This window comes from Podarcis muralis, chromosome Z, assembly GCF_964188315.1.
Source record: "Podarcis muralis chromosome Z, rPodMur119.hap1.1, whole genome shotgun sequence".
NCBI classification, from domain to species: Eukaryota; Metazoa; Chordata; class Lepidosauria; order Squamata; family Lacertidae; genus Podarcis; species Podarcis muralis.
The window spans coordinates 11,250,127-11,267,119 of NC_135673.1; positions in this window are offsets into that span (position 1 = coordinate 11,250,127).

Sequence of the window (16,993 nt, forward strand, 5' to 3'; positions counted from 1 at the left end):
TTCTCCTGGCCCCACCCACTGCTAGCCCTCAGAAAGCTGGCTAGGCTGGAGGGGTATCTAGCCCACTGGCTGAAAAAGCTTCCCCACCTCTGCTGTATGATATGGTGGCAGATTGACATGTTGCCCCTGATTCCCTACAAAGGATATGGTTGCTGCTCCTTCCACGTAAAGTGAGGCAGATGGAGACTGTAGTTTGGCATGAGTGGATGATAGGAGCAAATCCCCACAGTTCTTTTATTTCTGGTGGGGCTGGAAGTATCCCCTGCCAGGAGAAAAATATCTGGAGAGAAGGAGAACACAACAGTTGCTGATGTTGAAATATGCAGTTGTACATATATTCATCTTTTACTATTTGGTGACCAACTATTTTACATTGTACAAATTGTTTGGCTTTCCATCAAAAGTGCAGACCCATCTAGTCTATACTAATCAGTACAGTGGTACCTTGGGTTACAGACGCTTCAGGTTACAGAAGCTAACCTAGAAATAGTACCTCGGGGTTAAGAACTTTGCTTCAGGATAAGAACAGAAATCACGCAGCGGCAGCAGGAGGCTCCATTAGCTAAAGTGGTACCTCAGGTTGAGAACAGTTTCAGGTTAAGAACGGACCTCCAGAATGAATTAAGTTCTTAGCCTGAGGTACCACTGTATAGCTATATCATGCAAGTCAATATTTCATCCTGGTCAGTATTGCTATTTCACACAAGGTATTATTAATATTATTATTATTTACTTAATTTGTATGTAGCCCTTCACCTGAAGATCACTGGGTTGTTCACAACATAAATATACAGAATGAGAACACAATATACAAAAACCAACCAATAACCCCACTTCCCCGCAAAGGTCATAGAATCAGCCAAAGACCTGGTTATAGAGAAATATTTTCTCCTGGCCCCTAAAGACATGTAATGAAGGTGCCAGGCAAACCACCCTGGGGGAGCGTTCTACAAATGGGGAGCCACCACAGAAAAGGCTTTTCCTTGCGTTTCCACCCTCCAGACCTCTTGTGGGGGAGGCACACAGTGAAGAGCCTCAGGTGATGATTGCAAGGTCTGGGTTAGTTCATATGTGGACAGGAGGTATTGTCATTCAAGGCTTTATAAGTCAAAACCAGCTCTTTGAATTGGGCCCAGAAACTAACTGGCAGCCACTGAAGTCAGGTCAGGATCAGTGTAATATGCTCAAACTGCCACACAATGGATTAGTTCTCAAGTCAAAACATTTCCCATTTAAAAGTGCAGATCTGGCTTGCTATTAAAAAGGTAAAGGTACCCCTGCCCGTACGGGCCAGTCTTGACAGACTCTAGGGTTGTGCGGCCATCTTACTCAAGAGGCCGGGGGCCAGCGCTGTCCGGAGACACTTCCGGGTCACGTGGCCAGCGTGACATCGCTGCTCTGGTGAGCCAGAGCCGCACACAGAAACGCCGTTTACCTTCCCGCTAGTAAGCGGTCCCTATTTATCTACTTGCACCCGGGGGTGCTTTTATACACTAGTTTTACACACTAGTTAATATTGCTACGTAACATAAATCACCATTCCACGTGGGTAAGTATTGCTATCAAGGTAGTCACATTACACAGTTCTACAGTCAAAACATACCTCTCCTACTCTGTTTCTTCCTGACTAAAAAGCATGAACTGGGCAAATGGCTTAATATGGAAGAAATTCATCAAGTCATTTGTGGCTCCCTATACCCATACCCCCTGCTACCATAGACCCAAATAATTTTTAACATTTTGCTTCTGGGGACACTTCTCCACAATCTGCACATTTGAATGTTTGTTTTTTCTTGATTGGGAGCAAATGAAATTGGAGGTACTCACCACTTGCCTAGTGCTACACATTAAAACACTTAAATCATGAAAATTCAACAGCATTTTTGTGTGATGTCCCCCCTTTAAAATGCAGTTTTGACTCATGCAATCATTTTGAAAGCAATTTTCTCCAACATCATGCATTTTTTAAAGTTACTATCATCAATACGCCACGTTTTTATGCACACTTCCCCCCAAATATCTGCATTTTTGTAAACTTCGGTTGGTTGGTGAATTGCATTGCAAAATTCGGCCAAGTGTGAATTTTGAAAGACAGATTGTTTTGGAAAGCGCAGATTTGATAGATTTGCCTTTAAATGCAAATAGAACTGAATTTCTCCCTCTGCTGTACATAGCAGATTTGGAAAAGCTTCCAGGGGCAGCCAGCATAATCCAGCGGCTGGAGCCGCTCCCCATGAGAAAAAGTTGCCGTGTTTGGGGCTTTTTAGTTTAAAGAAAAAGCAAGTAAGGCAGAGGTGTATAAAATGGTGCCTGCTTTCAAAAGAGAGGAGCTTTTATTGCTCTCTCATAATATTAGAACAAGAGGTCATCTGGTGAAGCTGATTGGTTGGTATTTCAGGACAGCCAGGCTCTTCTTAAACTCAGCTTTCTGATCATTTGCAGGTTTATAAGCCTCTTGCTCTTGCTTGTGCCCTGGGAGTATAAAACACATGGCATGGGGTGTGGGCCTTTGGGCCATCAAGCACCTGTCAGAGCCACAATCTTGTTTATTTATTTGTTCTAACTAGATTCACACACCATTTGATATTAATAATACCTCCAAGTGGTTTACAAAAGGAATAGAGCAAAATAATCGTTAGTAAAATCAGTTAAAAACAACTTTTTAAAACAATAAAATAAAATCAGTAGTAAGTTAAAAACCCAGATCAGATGACATGTAGGCATTCTACATGTCTCTGTAGCCTTGCCTGAACAAAGATGCTTTTAGCAGGTGCAAAAATAGAGCGCGGCATAGAAGCCTCCCCGATGTCAAGAAACAGGGAGTTCCAAAGGTGGGTGCTGCCACACACACACACACACACACACACACACACACACACACAATGAGTATTATGTGGCACCAGTAACAGTAGAAGTTCCGCAAATTGAAGCAGTTGAGTGGGCATAAATGGTGTAAAGTGTTCAAATAAACTGGTTTCATGCTATTAAGGGCATTAGGACACTTGATATTTTTAGTAGTAGTAGTAGTAGTTGTAATAATAATAATAATAATAATAATAATAATAATAATAATAATAAATTTTTATTTATACCCTGCCCTTTCAGGTTCAGAAAACTGGGCTCAGGGTGGCTAACAACAAATTTAAAACACTTAATTGATGCAATGAAAAAACAGCATAAAATACAGTATAAAACGTGAATAACAATAAATTCAGAATCAATTTAGGGGGGAAATCCATCCAATAAACATTAAATGATCACCAGGGCTAGCTGGCTAAATTAGTCCTATTTGGGCCAGCAAGGAGACCAGGGGAGAATTAGCTGTGGGATCCCAGAGCGGGTAATATTCATAAAAAGGGGAGGGGGAAGGAAGGAAGGGGAATAAAAGATCAGGCTAAGTTCAAATGGAAAGCCAGGCAGAATAGCTCTGTGTTACAGACCCTGCGGAAGGAAGTTAAATCCTGCAGGGCCCTGGTCTCATGGGACAGAGCATTCCACCAGGTCAGAGCCATCACTGAGAAGGCCCTGGCCCTGGTAGAGGATAATCTGACTTCCTTAGGGCCCAGGACCTCTAAACTATGGTTATTCATGGACTTTAAGGTCCTCTGCGGGGGCATACCAGGAGAGGTGGTCCTGTAAATACGAGGGCCCTAAGCCAGTAACTCCTTATTTGGCTGGTAACACCTAGTGAAATCTTGCTTGCAAGTAATACCACTGCATCTGATTTGCACACAGAAAATCCCAGATTCAATCCTCACCATCACCAGATCAAGCTAGGAGGGATCCTTATCTAAAATCCTTGTAAGCTGCTGCCAGTCAGTGCAGACAACAGTGAACTAGATGGACCAATGCTCTGATCTGGCAAAAGCAGTGGTGGGCAAAATCCATTGCAAATTATAAGGAGCAAATAGACCAAACAGTAGGTGGTGCTGGGAGTCAGTTAAGCCAACTCCTTCTAGTTTTGTCCCTGTCCACCTCCCTCCTGAGTTCTACAAGGGCAACACTGAGACTATGGAGGAGGCGGTCCACAGACCTGGACATGTTGTAAGTAAGAAAGACAGGCGGATGTGTGGGGAGAGGTTGACCGAGGGCAGACAGAGGCTGGTGAGGCAGTGCCCTGTTGTCCTAATGGAACAACCTCCCTGGGTACAGTGGCATAGCGTGGGCCACCATCACCCAGGGCAAGACAAGTATTGCGCCCCCTAACCCGTGAACCGTTAGCACTCCCTGAGTCCCTTCCACCAGTTCAGTATTGAATAAAGTCAATGAAAGACTCTACCACGCTGATTTCTGTATCTTCAGTCTGCACACGTTGAATCACTTGATACATTTGCCCCACCTGCCCCACTCACTCCTGCATCATCCCAGAGACCAGCAGCTTCCTTTACAGAGCCAAGATCAGCATCCATTTGCAGAGATATGGGGGTATCTCTTCCTTGGCACTGTCCCCTTACCCTAACTCTCTCTGTTGATTGGTCTGCAGCTGATAACCCTCCTATTCCATGTTGTTAATAGCACCGCTGGCAAGAGGGTGGCAGCATGGGCTAGAGCTCCTTGGCACCACCCACCGATAGGCTGAAACAAAGGGGCAATAGCTCTGCAACTTATTTGAGCAGCAGCTATGGTGCCCCGTGAATGTCGAGCATGGCAGAAAGCGGGACGGGGGATATGCTGCCAGCAGGTATTTTTCTGAAGCCCACGCAGAGTGGACCCTAGCAACTGGCTATCGCCTATTATCTGCTCTTCAGTCTCTCCCCCCCCCATTATGAAATTTTGTACCCCTGATAATTTTGTACCCAGGACAACCACCTCTGTGGCCCAACCCACACGGCACCACTGCCTGAGCATAGGGCAGGTTCCTATGATTTGCCAGGATGCCTAAATTAGCATAGCGTGGGAGAAGGGTGACTTCAACCCACACCTGATAAAAGGCTGGTGATCTGTCAAGCGGTTTCCTCTGCTCCATTTATCAGCATGAAAAATGTTCAGCTGGAGGTTCCCTTAATCTCATTTGAGCCCTAACCAACCATCACAAACATGCTGAACCTCTACAAAAACAACAATGACCAAAGGCCCTGTTCCTGCCGAACATCTTCCTTTGGGGACTCCTTGCACTGTTGATTGAGTATTGGTGATTCAGAAAGAGAAGATTCCACTCATTCCACCCCTCCATGGCAGGGAAAAAGAAATCTGGGTACAGGCCTCCCAGCTATTTCCATACATAGAATGTTTCTCATTCCTCCTTTTTTCCTCTCCCTTCTTAGTTTGCAGAGGTAGAGAAAAATCATCTGGGGCTCAATTTAACACCATAGATGCAGAAAAGAGCCCTGAGCAACACCCACAAGGCAGTTGCTTTTGGAGAGAGAGATGGAGAATGGTGCCGTACCAAAGTACCGTTGCCTGTCCCTGTGTGCATGTTTCAGGATGAAATATTGTTCCGCTGAGAGAGATTGGAATGCCACTACCAACCATGCTGAAGGCTTTATCCTGCATTTTCTCTTTGTAAATTTTTTAGGTTCCATGCCAATGTTCCTCACTGTGCATTCTTTGATGCTTAATTCTGTGGGTGCAGGGGGGGGGGGGGAGAAAGAGAAGAGTTCCTTTATAAAATAAGAGGCTTTCTAAATTGCTCCCACTGCTTAACATCAGGCGTGCCATTTACTTGATCCAAGAAGACGGCTTTTCTACCGTTGTTGTTAGCTTTATCTAGTAGCAGAGGTCCAATGGTCCAGGGTTAAAGACCTGTTACTATTTCTGCAGCAGCGCCCCAGTCTCCAGAATCCCAGAGCTACCCAATCAGCATGAAAGGACAGCTTTTTAGCGACTGAGAAAATGCCTTCTCAATCTTTGTTTGATTGCAGCCCATCGGAGTGAAAGCAGTTGAGTCACCCAATGAGGAATAGCTCTTAGGGTCACTCTGGACAAGGTGTGCAGGAAGAACTCTGAGGCAGATTAGATCTGTATGCTTCAGAACTAAACATTTAGGAACCCACAAAACACAAGGTGCTTCGGGATCAAGAGAATGTTGTGCAAGTTCTGATACGTACAATGGAACTTTAAAGACAACACAACTCAAGACATTGAAAGAAGATATTAGAACACTCCAAATCATTTGCAAGGTACATGCACAGAAATCAGTGCAAAGAAATCAGTGCAATCAACTGAAAGGCAACACTTGGAGATATACATTGATCATTGCAATGCATGCTTAATTGTATTTATTGTATAATTATAAAGTTATTGTATAATCTTGGGAGGTTGTATAATCTTAGAAGGGGTGTGGCTGTGAGGGTGTGTGGCTGTGACTGCTGTAAAGGAATCATTTGCTGTAAAGGAAATGTACTATCCAATAGGGGACGCTATGGTGGGGAGACTGCCATTTTGAATAGCTCCACCCCTCAGGAAGGGGATTGGCTGATGCTGATTTCTATCTAGTGCAAGTATTTTGGTGGAGCCCTCTGTTCACTTAGGTGTTTTTTACATTCTGATGGCGCTTAATATTTTCTTCCTCCTGAACACCACTCACAGCCAGGCCCCATCACAGTTTGTTGTCCTTCACCTGCTCAAATACATCTTCCATCAACCACCTCAGTCCTGCTCAGATGTTATGGTCAAACAGGGAATGGCAATGTCTGTAGAGGATGGGGGGGGGGGATGTGGCTGAATTGGAATTCAAACCCTGGTCTTTGTGGTCAAAGGTTGAAGCCCTAACACACTAGACCACACCAATGTTGAGCAGGATGGTCTGAGCAGGCTTCTAGGCCCATTTGGCTGCTCTGTCAGTGTTCCTGATCATGAGGAGGCCTATAAACCTGTTCAAGCAAATGAAGAATATTCAAAGGATGTCACATGCATAATCTGAGTATATCTTACAACAGTCCTCTAAGGAAGACCAGTATTGTTATTAGCAGTGGTATTGTTAAATATAGACTGCTGATATAGATTGCAATCCTATTTCCTTTTGCTTGGGATCACAATGAAAGTAATTTTTGTATAGACATGCATAGTATTGAACTGTCACAATCGGATGCAGTAATGCTTCTGAGGGCCAGTTGCTGGAAACTTCAGAACCAGGACTGTCTTAAGAATACGCAGCACTGGGGTGCTAAGATTGCCCAGTCCCAGGCATGCAGGAGGTCGGAGCCAGCTGGCCGCCTCAGCATCACGCTGGCTTGGTTGCCACTGAACTCATGGCACACAGCCACCTGCAGCAGAAGAGTCCACCGCGGTGCTCCAACCGATGGGTGGGCTCTTCCCTGGACTCAACTCTCAGGCCCCGGACTCTTGGCCTGGTGCCACTGAGAGCCCAGCGCCCGGGTGCCCTGCACCCCTAGTGCCTATGGGTAAGACGGCCCTGCTCAGGACAAGAGAGTCCTGTTGTACTCAAATCCAGCTTGCAGTTGTCCCACAGGCATCTGGTAGGTCACTGTGAGAATAGGATGCTGGCCTAGGAGGGCCATTGGCTTGATCTAGCAGGCTTTTCTCACATCTGTAACCGTTAGGGCTGTATAGGCAATGTTATTCCTACTCAGAGTAGACGCACTGGAGCTGATGACTTGTCTTGGGTTCATTGATTTCAATTGTTTCACTCTCAGAACATATTTGGATACCACCCATTACTTGGAAGTCCCCATCATAGCAACGTAAAAACAGTCTTGCATTAAACAGCCTTAGAAAGGAATATTTGCCAAAGCTGACATAATAGTTTTTAATAATAGTCGTAAAAATAATAACAGCAGCAAACTTTATGATAATGATCGTGATGATAAAAGCTAATGCTAACAAACAGCACCATCAGAGCAACAAAACCTCTGCTGTTTTCAGAGTGAATGCTGGCAATTGAGAAATTCTTAGCAACCTGGATGTTTTTTTAAAAATTAATTGCTGCTCCAATTTACCTTCCTTTTTCTGCTGAAAAAAAATAAAATAAAGTACAAGTTTATAGGCTGTTCCAGTTGCTGCTGGCGTGACTTCAAAACCTCGCGGGCTTCTTTTGTACTCTTTAAGCATCTGCCTGGCTATGTTCGCTTTTCCCTTCGGTGAACTCTGCAAAAAAGCAGCAGCAGCAAAGATTAAAGAAAGCTCAGATAATTTCTGCCCAGTGGGGTGCATTTGGTGAAAGCACTGGTGTGCTTCCCGCCCCCAGATGTCTCATACAAATGAAATTGCTACAGGGGAGATGAAGGCCTCTCCTGGGATGAGGTGATGCCCCCTTTTTTTTGCAACTGAGACAGTTATAGGCCAGGTGAGGGCTGACAAAAATTCTCTGAGAGGTTTTATTTTCCCCTTTCCATGCCAGTGGGTGTTTCTCATAGTAAACATGTACATAAGATGGAGAAGGGTGCTCAGCAAATCAGGACTTGCTGATATCGCCTCTGAAGAAGAGCTGTTGAACGCCATGGAGAGCTCCTGTACAACCAAGGACCTGGAGGACTGCTCCTTACTCCCAAGAACTGTCCCATCTCATGGATGTTGCACCTGGGTGATAACTCCTCCAACCACAAGCTTCCCCTTTATCCCCAATTCTCTCCATTAACCTCCCATAGCCCTCAAAGCTAAGTTCAAGGTGCTGGTTTTAGTGTATAAAGTCCCATGCCAATTGGGACCAAGATACTTGAAAGACATCCCATCTCTCATACACCCCAACCACCCCTGCAATCTGTAGGTGAGGGTCTCCTGCAGATGCCATTGAACTGCTAGGTTGGCAGGAGCAGGGGCCAAGCAATGGGAGCTCACCCCGTCACAGGGATTCGAACCACCGACCTTCAGATCAGCAAGTCTTAGGCTCTGTGGTTTAACCCACAGCGCCACTTGCTGTTTAAAAAAGTAAAGGTAAAGGTACCCCTGCCCGTACGGGCCAGTCTTGACAGACTCTGGGGTTGTGCACCCATCTCACTTAAGAGGCCAGGGGCCAGCGCTGTCCGGAGACACTTCCGGGTCACGTGGCCAGCGTGACAAAGCTGCATCTGGCGAGCCAGAGCCGCACACGGAAACGCCGTTTACCTTCCCGCCAGTAAGCGGTCCCTATTTATCTACTTGCACCTGGGGGTGCTTTCGACCGAGGCGCTGGGACCGAGCAACGGGAGCGCACCCCGCCGCGGGGATTCGAACCGCCGACCTTTCGATCGGCAAGCCCTAGGTGCTGAGGCTTTAACCCACAGCACCACCCGCGTCCCCACCTGCTGTTTAGAGATGCTTTAATGTTGTATCATTTGTGTGTTTGTCTCCTTGGGCTCCTAATGATGATGGTGGTAGTGGTAGTGGTGGTACAATAGCAGCAACAACAGTGAGTAGTCTACTGTGGACAAGGAAAAAGTATATTCATGGCTCCTTCCACTTTTGCTCCTGCCCCACCCACCACTGGCATGTGGGCCCCCCAAAAACTGCTCAGAAGGGAATGCAGCTCTCGGGGTGGAAGAATGCCCATCCACCCAGCCTAAAAGAATATAGGAAATGATGCTTAAGAGAAGCAGCTGCCAGAGGAACCATGTGCAGGATAGCATGGAAACAACTCAAAACTGGGTATGCTTAGCCTGGAGATGAGCCACCCTTCTGTGTTTTTAGGGATATTTTATTGCATTCCTACTAATCCCGCCCCAGTTTTCTTACATTCCCCCCACCAACAGGCATTCTGCCTGTGGCTGCTGAGCATGCAGTCCCTACTGGACTGTTTTGGGGGGTTCTTCCAACAGGTTGCTGACTCTCCCTCCTCCTTGTGCGTGCACAGCACTGTTTTGGCTCCCAACACAATGTCACTCACCACCTGAACATCAGGAACAGAGGGAACGATAATTTCCTTTCTTTTGGTTACTAGCTATGATGGCTCCTAGCCATGGTGGCTATGTTCTCAATACACTGTTGGATGTCGTAATGGCCACTAGCTTGGAACGTCTACTGCCAGTGTCAGCAACTGAATGTCAGTTGTTGGGAATCACAAGTGGAGAGAGTGCTCTTGTGCTTGGGTCTTGCTTGTGGGTTTCCAGCAGGATTCTGGTTGGCCACTGCGAGAACCGGATGCTGGACTAGACGGACCATTGGTCTGATCCAGCAACCTATTACATTCCCACATTACAATGGGCTTCCATTACCACTAAGCACTGCTAGTTAAGTATTTAAAGGCAATCAGCTGGTGCTGCCCAGAATTACTTTTAAAGGAATAGCAAAGCTTGATTTGTTGACATTCTCATATATATTCATATTGGTGGGTCTTAGAAGAAGGCAGAGGTAATAGGGACTGGAAAATGTATTGCCTTTGGACGGCAGCTAGCCAGTGCCTTTTGACTAGTGCTGGTCAGCAGGCAACCCCAAGATGTCACCCCCTGATATATCATATGAACTGTCACACATGCTTCTTTGCAGTCTCTGGTGCTTCCCTCCCCACTGAAGTGGGAGGGGCCCCTGTGTCTGAATTTTGGAACTGGGCCCGGGAAACCTTTTGGGATTTAGGAATTGAGTCTTATCCAGGTGTGCCTGGAGCTGGAGGGCAGCCACCTGCTCAGAGCAACCGTAACTTCCTTCTTTCATCTGAAGGGGCCTTTTTAATTGGTGTAAATAGAAGGGCTGAGTCTGAGTGTACCGGAGGCTTCCTCGTGGTGAAATCGGTAGCAGGGAGAGAAAGGCGCTTTGTATGGGCTCAGAGACATCCTCTTGCTTCCCATGTGCGGACAACATTTGTATTTAACTTCCAAGCTGGTTTTATTTCTTAAAAAAAAATCTTACTTCTTTTACTTACGTATTTACAATGCAATCCTATGAAGTGTATAAGCTATGTGTCTGCTCAGAAGTAAACTCTGCAAAGTTTGACGGGGCTAATTGCTAGGAAATTATATATATATATATATATATATATATATATATATATATATATATATTGTCCAGTAGCACCTTAGAGACCAGCTAAGTTTGTTCTTGAAATAAGCTTAATAAGCATAAGGAATATGCACACTTCTTCAGATCTGCTAGGAAATGGTTATCAATAAAATTGCAGCCCTTCAGCAGGTGTCAAAAGAATAAAACAACAGCGAACATTTAAAAGAAAAGATAAAAAGAGAATCCAAGCCTAGAATCTGCAGTTTCTGTACATTAACTGAACCATAAGACTACAGTGAAAAGTTAGGTATTTATCTTATAAGACTTGGTGCTGATCCACACAATATATTTAAAGCACATGTGAGGCATATTTAAAGGACCTGGCTCCCCCCACTCACCAAAGAATCATAGGAACTGTTGTTGTTAATGGTGCTGGGAATCCTAGCTCCATGAGGGGGAAAACTACAGTTCCCAGGATACTTTAGTGAAAGTCATATGTTTTAAAGGTTCCTTGAATGTGCTTTAAATTAAACCTGTTATTATTATTTATTAAATTTATTAAATTAAATTCATCTGAAGATCACAGGTCCATTTGCAACATAAAAATACAAAATGAGAACAAAAACACATAATAAAACAGATACAACCCAATGTCCACCAGCCCACAAACACATTTTAAAGGCCATAGAATGTTAATCTATAATCAGCCAAGGGCCTGGTCATAGAGAAATGTTTTTGCTTGGCACCTAAAGATATGTAATGAAGGCTCCATGTGAGCCTCCCTGGGGCCCGTTCTCATGTTGCCACCCACCCTTTCAGTTACGCTAACCGAAACATAAGCATCCTTCAAAATTTTCACTTGTCTGAATTTTGCAGTGCAGTTCTCCAACGAAATAACGTGTACAGTGGTACCTCGAGTTAAGTACTTAATTCGTTCCGGAGGTCCGTTCTTAACCTGATACTGTTCTTAACCTGAAGCACCACTTTAGCTAATGGGGCTTTCTGCTGCCGCCACGCTGCCGCCGCCCGATTTCTGTTCTCATCCTAAAGCAAAGTTCTTAACCTCAGGTACTATTTCTGGGTTAGCAGAGTCTGTAACCTGAAGCGTCTGTAACCTGAAGCGTATGTAACCCGAGGTACCACTGTACTGAAAAACTGCATGCACAAGGGTGAAGTGTGTATAAAAAGGTACACAGTGAAAATGGTATTGAAAGTGTGTTGTATCAGGCAAAGTTGCTTTGCAAAAATATTTATGTTATGCAAAATCACATACATATGTAAATACATTAGAATAAATTTGCTCTTAAATGCTGGTGTATTTTCATTAGGACTTTGAAAATATCACAAACTGATGTGGAAATATGCAAAATATTGGTAAAATGAGAACCTGAAATTGACAGGTTCATCCATCCCTTCTCCAAGCTGATCAGCCTTCTTACCTATAAACAGTACAGGGGGTGGCCCTGCCAGTCAGCTTCTTTCTCCTTAGTCTCAGTATTGCCCCTTGTAGAACTCTGTAATGGGGAGGAGGAAGATGGGGACACGGGATCACAGAGGCTGTCACATTCACTGGGATTAATTTCTAAGTAGTCATGTGCTGGACTGGACTGTTACTTTTCTCCATTGTGCTTCTTCAGGATGGGAGTCAATGGCCTAGAATGGCTTCAAGAAATAAACAAGCACAGAATAGATTATTCGTGCCTGGCTTTTCCTAGAAACAGGGAAACATTCCTAAAAGCACATTGCAACACACACAATGTTTATCATTGTGGCTACTGGCTCCGCACGTTCTGTGCCTTCCGGGTGTTACAGGAGTGCCTCCTTTGATTGGATCTCATGTTCAGCAGTGCCCTGTGAGAGGCTGCAATTCAGGGTCTATTGCTGCTTGTGACATATTCTAGCGGCATTATCAATGGCTACTAGACACAGTGGCTATTTTATTCTTCCCTGTTGGAGGCTGCATGCCTCTGAATTCCAGCTGCTGAGGATCACAGGTGGGGATTGGGCTGCTGTGCTCAAGTCCTGTTTGCAGGCTCCTCGTAGGGGCAACTGGCTGTCCACTTTTGAGAACAGGATGTACATAGAGTTGAAGGAAGAATTTGGAAAAAGGGCGCTCTTTCCCACTTCCTCTTTCATCTCTATGTGCTTTTCCAGGCTCAGACTGGAACACTGTTATTCACCACAGCTGTCACCAGCAGTAATGTCCGCTGGGCTCTTTGCTCAGGGTTCCTACTTCAGCCTCTTGCAGAGATGATTCCTTGTCACACATTATGTTGCAAGTCTATGGACACTAGCAAGGAACTGTGGCTTATTATGAGATAAGGGCAGGAAACCTTTTTGAGCCTGGGGGCCTCTTTCTCTTCTGGGCAACTTCCAGAGGGCCACATACCAGTGGTGGACAGGGTCAGAGGCAAATACAGAGGTACCTCAGGTTACATACGCTTCAGGTTACATACACTTCAGGTTACAGACTCTGCTAACCCAGAAATAATACCTTGGGTTAAGAACTTTGCTTCAGGATGAGAACAGAAATTGTGCTCCGGTGGTGCAGCAGCAGCGGGAGGCCCCATTAGCTAAAGTGGTGCTTCAGGTTAAGAACAGTTTCAGGTTAAGAACGGACCTCCAGAACGAATTAAGTTCTTAACCCAAAGTACCACTGTACCAACAGAGCAACAATGTGTTCATTGCAAATGGCATCTTTAGGAGTGCACACAACTTCAGGAGTACAGTGGTACCTCGGGTTATGTTACCTTCGGTGTATACTTCCGGGTTTCGCTGTGTATGCGCGCAGAAGCGCTCTAACTTGCGCACGTGCGCAGAAGCAGCACCTCTGGATACGGACTTTTCAGGGTAAGTATGGACCCCCGGGACGAATTAAGTTAGTACCTGGAGGGTCCACTGTACAGCTGAACAACGTAATATGTGAATTGTCCCATAGGCTCTGATATTGGACATGGGATCTAGGGAAGAGCCATGCCTGAAATCAAACCCTTCCCTTTAAACTGGGGTGAGAAAGGGCTACCTTTCCAAAGGATGTTTGTGCACAGAAAGTTGGCTTATACATTTTGAGACTTGCTTGGTGCTCCAGCTTTTGCAGAGTGGGAAAACGCCCCTCTCCCCACCACTGATTCTTTCAAAGAGGTATAGAAAAAAGAAGTTCAGACATAATAATATATCAAAATGTGAGATGCCTTCTCATTAGGAAATCTGTGTAAGTGCATTAGTGGCCAACCACAGCTAGAACCAAGAGCCGGCAAGAGGATCCCAGCGTGGGCCTGGCTCTAATCTGGATCAGATGGCACCAGCCTCCAACATATGCACTGAATTTGTAAGGTTGCGTTTGGAAGGTGGCTGAGGTGATGGTGTGTGTGTGTGTGTGTGTGTGTGTGTGTGTGTGTGTATGTGTGTGTGTTAGGTAGTGCTCTTTCACACAGAAGCGGGCCAGACTTGGCTGAGTCCCTCAAAGAGAGAGTGAGGGAGTCAGCGGGGTAGGTTGCCTCTGTCAATGGCAGATTGATCTCGGTAGGGTGACCAAGTTGAATAATTTTAGATAAATAAACATGGGAGGAAGGCAGGCCCATCTCATTTTACCAAAGAGCTGCTCCACGACCTGGTGGAGGAGAGTTAGGGAACAGGAACTTTGCTGGGGGTTGTGGCTCATTTATAGTCAGATTCTATTCTTTGTAAGAGCCTTTGATGGTACTTCTGCATGAGAAAGGGAACATTCTGCACTAAGGATGGATGAACCTGTCAAATTCAGTTTCCCTCGCTCATTTTTCCAAACTTCAGTTCTCCAAATTTCTACATCAGTTTGTGACTTTTTTTTTTAACAAGTCCTTGTGGAAATTTCCCTCCTCCTCCTTCTTCCTAGCTGTTACTTCACCCAAAGGTCCCAAGGCAGGTTAAAACCAGGGCACCCACACAAAGTTGTTGATTGTTGCAGCCACACTGTGGTGTTGCTGCAGCACTGCAACAATCTCCATGCCACCTGCAGCCTCCATCATGCAACACAGAGTGCTGTGCTGCCCACAGACAGCTAGAGAGGTACCAGAACGCACAAAAGAGGTGCCGGAACTCACCAAAGAGTTCTGGTGAGTTCCAGCTGAAAAAAGCCTTGGATAAAACATTAAACCACAATATTAAAACAGTTTAAAACAACATGATCAAAGGAATAAGGTGGGACCTAAATATAAACACTTTGAGTGCCAAAAACCAGATGGTCTGTATTTTGGTGCATATTTCTCCTAATTTACACATTTTGTATGTATTTTTGTCTAATAGAGAAGCTTTGGTAAATCCATTTTTACCCTAACATAATGTGTGCTTATATGTTATTTTCATGAATATATGAACTTTAGTGCACAATTTCCTCTAGCATATCCATATCTGTATACATTATTTTGTTGGAGCAAAGCTGAAAAATTGAACAACTGAAAAACTGGAGAAGTGCCAATTTCGAAGGTTGGTTTGTATATTGTTTCAAAAAGTGCCAAATTAGGTTGGTTCATCTTTAAAAGCAAACCAAACTGAACTTTTCTCCCCCACCTCTATTCTCACCCCCCAGGGGAGAAAAAAACCCACCACATTTTTACATCATTTGAACCTGCTTTCAAGTTAGAACATAGTCATGTGGTTAGTAGCCTTCTCCATGAATTTGTATAATCCTCTTTTAAAGCCATCCAAATTGGTAGCCATCATTGCCTCCTGTGGGAGAAAGTTCCGTAGTGTAATTTTGTGTCATTTCTTTCATCTGTTCTCAACATTCAGCTTCACTGAATGTCCACAAGCTCTAGTGCTGGAGAATGGGGAACCCTAAATGTGACCCACAATACCTTTCTATCTTGCCCTCTGCACTCTGCCCAGGCCATAAGCCCTCTCTCTAAGCCATGGGTAGGCAACCTAAGGCCCGGGGGCCGGATCAGACCCAATCGCCTTCTCAATCTGGCCGCGGACGGTCCGGGAATCAGTGTGTTTTTACATGAGTAGAATGTGTCCTTTTATTTAAAACGCATCTCTGGGTTATTTGTGGGGCCTCCCTGGTGTTTTTACATGAGTAGAATATGTGCTTTGATTTAAAATGCACCTCTGGATTATTTGTGGGGCACAGGGATTCGTTCATCCCCCCTCCAAAACAAATAGTCCAGCTCCCACACAAGGTCTGAAGGACAGTGGACCAGCCCCCTGCTGGAAAAGTGTGCTGACCCCTGCTCTAAGCCCTACTTTGCACCCTCCTTGATTGGCTGAAATGTGACTTTAAATGCCGATTATGCTCGTTCCCTTCATAGATGGGGAATAGAGAGAGCTTTGCCTACTGTAAAAAAAGGGTCAAATTCACATCTGTTGCTCCACCCACTTTTGCTTCTGGTCCCTCCCACTGCTAACATGCATTCCCCAGAAGGTTGTTCCGAAAGGAATGTGGACCTCAGGCTGGAAAGGCTTCCCCACCCCTCGCTCCAAGAGGTGTTTCCCACACTCGAATCCTTGGCGGTGGCAATTAAGGCCGCTCCTTGCTGCTCTTGGGTTTCCTTGTCTGGACGGATTCTGCCTGGGCTCCCCCCAGCTCTCGCTGTACAGTTTGAAAGTAAAACCACAGGGCAGCCCAGCAGGGTTAGGAGGCTGGCAGAATGGCTGCGGTGACCTTCAGATCAAAGGAGAATGTTTCAGGCCTGGCCTCAAGTGCGGAGCGAGCTTGTTTTAACTTAACAATGTCAAAATACTGGCAAACAGAAGACATGAAGAAAGGTCTCCTACGGCTCCCCGGCGGTAGCAGGGATCCTTTCCTGCTGTCTGTCCATACGGTTCTTGCCTGTGAACAGAGAGGAGAGGAGGAAGGAGGGGAGGAGAGGAAAGTGTAGGAAGAAATCAAAGCAAAAAGGGATTTGAGTTGCTGGTGGCAAAGTGGGGCAGAAACTAGGACTGTAAAAGAAAGAAGTAAGGCCACACATTTAATGCACTATGATGCCTCTTTAAACAGTCATAGCTTTCCCCCAAAGAATTCTGGGAACTATAGTTCATTCAGGGTGCTGAGAATCTTTAGGAGGCCCCTATTCCCTCACAGAGCTACAGTTTCCAGAGTCTCGTGGGAAGGATTTATTGTTAAACCATCCTGGGAATAGTAGCTCCGTGGGGGGAATAGGGCGACTCTTAACTGTCGGCACCCTTAACAAACTACAGTTCCCAGCAG